Source organism: Adiantum capillus-veneris, chromosome 16 (assembly GCF_014529385.1).
Source record: "Adiantum capillus-veneris isolate H3 chromosome 16, ASM1452938v2, whole genome shotgun sequence".
In the NCBI taxonomy this organism is placed as follows: Eukaryota; Viridiplantae; Streptophyta; class Polypodiopsida; order Polypodiales; family Pteridaceae; genus Adiantum; species Adiantum capillus-veneris.
Window position 1 is genome coordinate 125,991,604 of NC_140946.1, and position 6,658 is coordinate 125,998,261.

Below are 6,658 nucleotides of genomic sequence, written 5' to 3' on the forward strand. Positions count from 1 at the left end.
GAATTGTCATGTGCAATCTCGGTGTTGAGAAGAAGATGACGGAAGATCTAGAGGCTAAAATCAACCGATTTTGCATGCTTCACAATCCAGTCATGCAGAAGTGGATTTCACAATATGAGGATGCAAAGCAAGAGCGACAAAGGGCACGAATCGAGTGGAGACGGGGAAGACAACCATCGATGCACTATCCGATGGGTATGGAGAGCCTACCAACATTCATGAGCTTAAGATGGTTGCACAACCAATTGAAAAGCACACAAAAGTGCGGTGAAGAAGTGACTGAGGAAGAGTGGGAGTACTCACGGGGTTGCGTGACCAAGGTAAGTTTGCAATGTACGACTAGTAACTTTCTAGATGTTTGAACGGCCACTCATAATCTTTGTTGGTTGTAGTATAAGTCATACACAAGAGCATAGTGTAAAGGTCGACATTTTAGGGTGGAACGGATCGACAAAAAGTGTTTTACTCAAGATTGTGGAATCATGGCAAAATTTGAACAGCCTAGTCGACGACGGTCCTCTGATGCAGATCCTGTGGTGGCGGAACTCACTTACTTCGGCACGATACAATAGATTTTGAGGATCGATTATAGAGGATTTTTTGTCGACTTGTTTGACGTGTAATGGTTCAAGATAATCACGAAGGGTCGCAACGCTACTGTGCGTAGAGGAGAGTCTGGTTTTCTTGAGGTGAATTTAACTAAGAAATGGAATGACCTAAGAGACACTTTTGTACTACCCGAGCATTGTGAACAAGTAAGTATGTAAATAGTTAACATCCCATTTTAGAATTTATGTGCTTGGAAGCTCTCTTGTAAGTTATGTGGCTCTGGCAGGTGATATTTCATTCTACAAAGTCTGCATCAAACTGGTGGTACGTCATAGAGATAGCCCCTCGTAGTGCACGGACATATGAAGGCTACCATGTGCCAATCACAGCGGCATCAATGGAGGAGATCGGAGAAGATGCTCAGTCAGAAGCCGTGGAGGTGGTGCCAGACGAACATCAAGCTGCTACTCTCTATTGGGTGTATGCAGAGGATCTACAAAATGAAACAGAGGACATCTGTTTAAACGGAGAGCTCTATATAGATATAGGAAGTTATGCTGAGCTATGCGAGGATGAGAGAGAGATCTCTTAAAGCCATAAATATTGTATTTGAACAATTTTGCTCCATTTTGTAAATTCAGAGTTATGCACTTGCCTCTTCCATCACTCAAGTTGAATAGAAGAAGAACGCTTTCTGTTGCTGCTAGCCTTTGAACATTCCAAAGCTACAAGCACCTTCAAGTTCTTGTATGATTCTCCGTTTTGAACAATTTTGCTCCATTTTGTAAAAACTCTGGCTCTCTAAGTACCTTCCATGTTGTATAACACTCTTTTGATTTTGTGCTCACATCTTGGGCAATCCATGGCCACATGTAGCTCCACCAGATGGTTTTTCGACTGCAAGATTTGATTGTGTGCTCTCTCTCTCTCTCTCTCTATTGAAAATTCAGAGTTATGCACTTGCCTCTTCTATCACTCAAGTTGAATAGAAGAAGAACGCTTTCTGTTGCTGCTAGCCTTTGAACATTCCAAAGCTACAAGCACCTTCAAGTTCTTGTATGATTCTCCGTTTTGAACAATTTTTCTCCGTTTTGTAAAAATTCATGCTCTCTAAGTATTTGCGTCATTGCGTCATTGTATTTAATGGTCTTTGCGTCCACTTCAGGTACGTATGCTCTAGGTATGTTCTCATAAGCCGCGAGACGACGAGCACCTCCTCCTCTCTCTCTCTCTCTCTATCTCTCTCTCTCTCTCTCTCTCTCTCTCTCTCTCTCTCTCTCTCTCTCTCTCTCTCTCTCTCTATTGCGCGGCTGACTGCAGTTCCCCGCAGCTACACACCACTAGCTACTCCTCTGGGAGTCACTCCAGTGGACACTCCTCGCTTCGGGGATCAGACTCCAGTGGAGACACCTAGCGTCCATACCCCCGTTGACACGCCGCTAGAGACCCCTGCCGAGACACCCAGGTTCACGCGTCAGCGGCGAGAGGGCTTGCCTTACTCCGTCGACTTCAGCGGCGGCATCATCATGGATGATGAAGGCAAGAACGTGATTTCTCGCATGCGCGGTCTTTGCTCTGAGGTGTTTAGACACTACATACTAAACACCTGAGTGAAGTACCGAATGAATTAAAAGACAGAGTCATCAGCATGCTTCATACGAGTTTCTCGTTCCAGCACGGGATGACCGCTTCAATGAAGATGTGATGAAGGTTCGAATGCGCGAATACTGCAAGCATAAGCGTTTCGAAGTGTAAAAAGCAATCAAGCATCGGTGGAGCAGACCAGATTGGCTGGCCAAAGAAGATTGGAAGCATGTAAAGAAAGAAGCGCGCGAGAATCCTGACAAGTGGAAGCAACAAAAGGAGGCAGTCAAAGCGCGAGTAGAGGCAGGGAGCTCGCACCACTTGGGGAGCGGCTGGTGGGCATCATTTGAGGCCAATTTTGTAAGTGTTTTCGCATCTATGTTTGATAGTTTAGGGTTTATGGGATTTGAAATTCTAACATAATGGATTCTTTGTATGTTTTGACAGTGGTCGTTTACAGGACGTGATCCCACACCGTACGAGCGTGAGTACGTAGGCAGGAAGGGCATAAATGCCCTTATAGACATCCCGAGTTCTCGCGACGGCATGGTTAGTATTAGGGTTTATTCTTTTCTATTTATTGTATTGTTTTATAAACGTCGCTATATGTTTATACTTACAAAAAGCTATCTTATTGCTTTTTTTGCAGAATTCGACAGATACGCCGCTTCGACGTGATGAGACATATGATTAGACGACGTCAGTTTAGCCATAGCTAGATAGCATTAGTTTCTTTTTGTCATAGATTATGTATCATGAGACGACTTTTATACGTCTTTTTGAAAACCATGTATATTTTTTAAATAATGACAATGGTTTGTAACCATTACATTTGCAAAGATTAACAATCAAGTGATTTTGCCTATGTGTACAATTGTCATTGATTTACTTTCATCAATTCACGCTTGTTATTTTTGTATCTTTATTTTGCAAACAATACGTACTATGGATGATGGAGTTAATGATTATATTGTCTTGTGGGTGACTATTTTGGGTCTATATTTACCTTTGCACTTTTTTGCAAAGGTAAATAGACAAATGAAACAGCCAAATTTTTTTCCCTCTCGGGCGTCACTTTGATCGTCGCTATATAAGGCTCTGCAGCGTCGCTATTGATGGCCCTGCAGCGTCGCTATAGTCGTCGCTATATAGCGACATTTATATCGACGCTTATAGCGACTGTCATATCGACGCGTATAGAGAGGTCCTCGTATCGACGCTCATAGCGACGCCGGGGGTTATAAAAACCCAGTGTATTTCCGTCGCTAAAAGCGTCACAAAAGCACACAACCTCTTGTAGTGTGCCTCAATAGACTTCCAAGTGAATGAAGCATTTATATAATGTCAATGTATTATGGCTTGGCAGGAATTTGCGATGGGTCATGCTTCATACATTATGCCACCCATATTGCCCCCAACTACAAAACCATGTTGTTTGCTGAAAGAGAAACCCCTACTCACTCTATCGCCTTGTTAGCGATACGCACTATTGTACCCATTTGGCTTAGCTTCCACTCCCTTCGATGCAAGATAGGGCGTTGGGGCAATGGAGAAGAGTCAAATAATTGTTCACATTATGCTCATAGCAAGTTCAAGAATTTGAGTACCACACACTACTAGAGTGCTCAGATTTTGGTCACATACGAACTTGCTTACCTCACGTTTTTAGCCATGACTTAGACCTACACATTTTCCTCTCCCAGCCACAATCTAGGCTAACCATTGTGACTATCATCACCACAATTTTGGAGCATCAAGAATCACTCAGCAGCCCCATGCATACTACATCACATGTAGTTTTAGTCCCATAGGTCATATTTGACTTCCGAGGATGATAATTAAATCTCTCTCTCTCTCTCTCTCTCTCTCTCTCTCTCACACACACACACACACACACACACACACACACACACACACACACACACACACACACACACACACACACACACACACACACACACACACGTGCAACCTAACCATCAAAATCACCATCTTTGATCCTTCAGAAATATTGCATTAATAATACATCACTGTATGTAGGAAATTGTCCACTCTTGGGATACAACATTACACCTGTTGGGCTGCTGCTATTCATAAAAAACGCCACATTTCACAAGCATTATTTAGCATGATCTACAAAATGTGGATATAATGATGATAGTTGTGAAGTAATATTGTCATATGTGCTAGATATCCCTACATGGCTAAGGTTATATGTTGTAGCCATGGAGAATCTAGCTACAGGCATCACAAGGTTGCATAATTTAATCCCTAACATCAACAATATTCTAGAATAAGATACTGAGGAGCAAAAGGAATGAAGGGAGCAATCGTATATATTTGAACCAAACAATAAATGTTAGCCCCATTGCTAGCAAAAACATATTTTTTGGAAACTTAGAAATACTTCATGTAGAAAGTTCTATAAGTAACGGACCATGTTTTGAAGTTAGGTCACCATTATAAAAGTCTAGTAATCATGCTACTTATCATCAATTTTACTATTAATATAAGTACCAACAATTGCAAAGCATATTGGCAAATGCGATATGCGTGCTCGTGCTGGGGGGGGGGGGGTTTATGAATAAATTGTTTATATCACGTGTGTTTAAGGACTATTTCTATCTTATCTATAATTTTTTGACAAATAAAATACACCCTTTTTTCATTTAATCTGTAATTATTTTTTCAATTCCATTTTATGGTACCCTTCTTTATGTGAAAATGTGCGGAAAAAAGAAATTTTATAACTCTTTTTGTTGCACTCATGTGACAGTCACATAATTATTAAGTGACCCCTCCAAGTATGGGTGAAAGAAGACACAAAATTACTAACGCATATATCATGTGATTGTGCATTAATTCTCTCAGAGTTCTCTCTTAAGGAAACTCTCTCTCAGGCTCTTCCCTTCCCTTCAGAGTAGGACTTCAAGACTCATCGATGGAGCTATGAGGTCTCTTGTGGAATGTTCCTATGGCATTAAACCGTCTCTTCCTCTTCTCTCTCTCTCTCTCTCTCTCTCTCTCTCTCTCTCTCTGAATCATTGCTTAATCAACAATTAATCTATAAACACGAGTAGCTATTAAATCTTACAAACCTTTATTATACGTCATTTGTTTTAGGTTATTTCTTCATCAGTAACACAATAGTGTGGGAAACAATGCTACGATTCTCTCCCAAGCTATTGACCTTTTCATGGTTTTTGGCCTCAATATTAACTACTAAAGGATCTATGTCTAACAGCGCGTTCATAGAGGTTCAATTTTATGGCCTCCTTATGGGGACTCAACTTTGGCCTTCATAATATGAGGGTGGAATCCAAATTGCCCATAGTATATCTCCCATCATGCATCAATTAAACAACTTCTTTCACAAAGATTGAGGATGAGACTCCTTTCCATTTTGAATTATTGTTTGGAAAAATATTGTAGATGTCACAAATAGAGAGTCCACCACACAATGGACAATCACATCACCATTAGAATATGCTTCACATCCTTGGTCATGTGGAACATTCATGCATCTGGAAATTATAAGAGGCAAACTCGGCTCCAATCTGTGAAGATCAAAGCCATGCCCTACTCTAAAAAGTAGTACAAGAGCCTTCTTCACATATGGAGTAACAATTTCAACAAGAGGGGAAGCCACTGCAAAGACTTTGCATATCAATTTGTTTGTGGAAAAATTTACTCCGTTTTGAGCTTGTGTCTGCACAAGATAAGGTGGTATGAAAATATTGCTAGCTACATGAGGGGGGAAGGGTTGCATTGTATGAACAACACACTGTATAAGAGACGATCATGTCCGTGCACCAAGAAGAACGCTGCTAACTGAGAGAAGATGCTTACCTTCTAGTGATGTGATCATCCAAAAGCCATTGACCCTCCTCATCATACCTGGCTTTTCTAGAAATAAAGAGGAGGTATGAGCAAAGGGGTTGCGCTTGAAGCGCATAGTGACAGAGTAGACTCATGTTCAAAAGAGAAACCTCCCTTGGAAATGTTGGGTGATGATGCAATTGTCATCTTTGCTATGGTCGATTATATGCACCCTACTAAACGATTGAAACATTCGAGCTACATATAGGCCGCTAGGCGATTGAAACACTCGAGCTACATATAGACTATTTCAAAGAGTTTTTCTTTTTGAGAGAGAGAGAGGGGATAACTAATATACAAGCATTGAGTGCGCCATTTGAGCAGCACTAAGAATGCGTAGTATGTAGGCAATGAGTGTGCCATTTTTGCAAGTGCTTCTCTCTCGCTCTAAAAAAAAAACTCTCTGAAACAATCCGCGTTGGGCGCGAACTGTTTCAAAGAGTTTTTTTTTGGAGAGAGAGAGAGAGAGAGGGAGAGAGGATATGTAATATGCAGGCAATGAGTGTGCCATTTGAGCAGCACTAATAGGATGCATAATATGCAAGCAATGAGAGCACCATTTCTACGCACAAACAAGATGCATAATATGCAGGCAATTAGTGCTCCATTTTTGCAAGCAGTGTTCTCTCTTTCTCTCTTTAAAAAA

At 41.2% G+C, this 6,658-nt stretch overlaps 1 pseudogene; it reads right to left on the reverse strand.

Moving 5' to 3' along the window:
* Positions 1-5,257: 5,257 nt before the first annotated feature.
* LOC147439826 (2-C-methyl-D-erythritol 2,4-cyclodiphosphate synthase, chloroplastic pseudogene) lies at positions 5,258-5,902 on the reverse strand (annotated as a pseudogene).
* Positions 5,903-6,658: the final 756 nt, after the last annotated feature.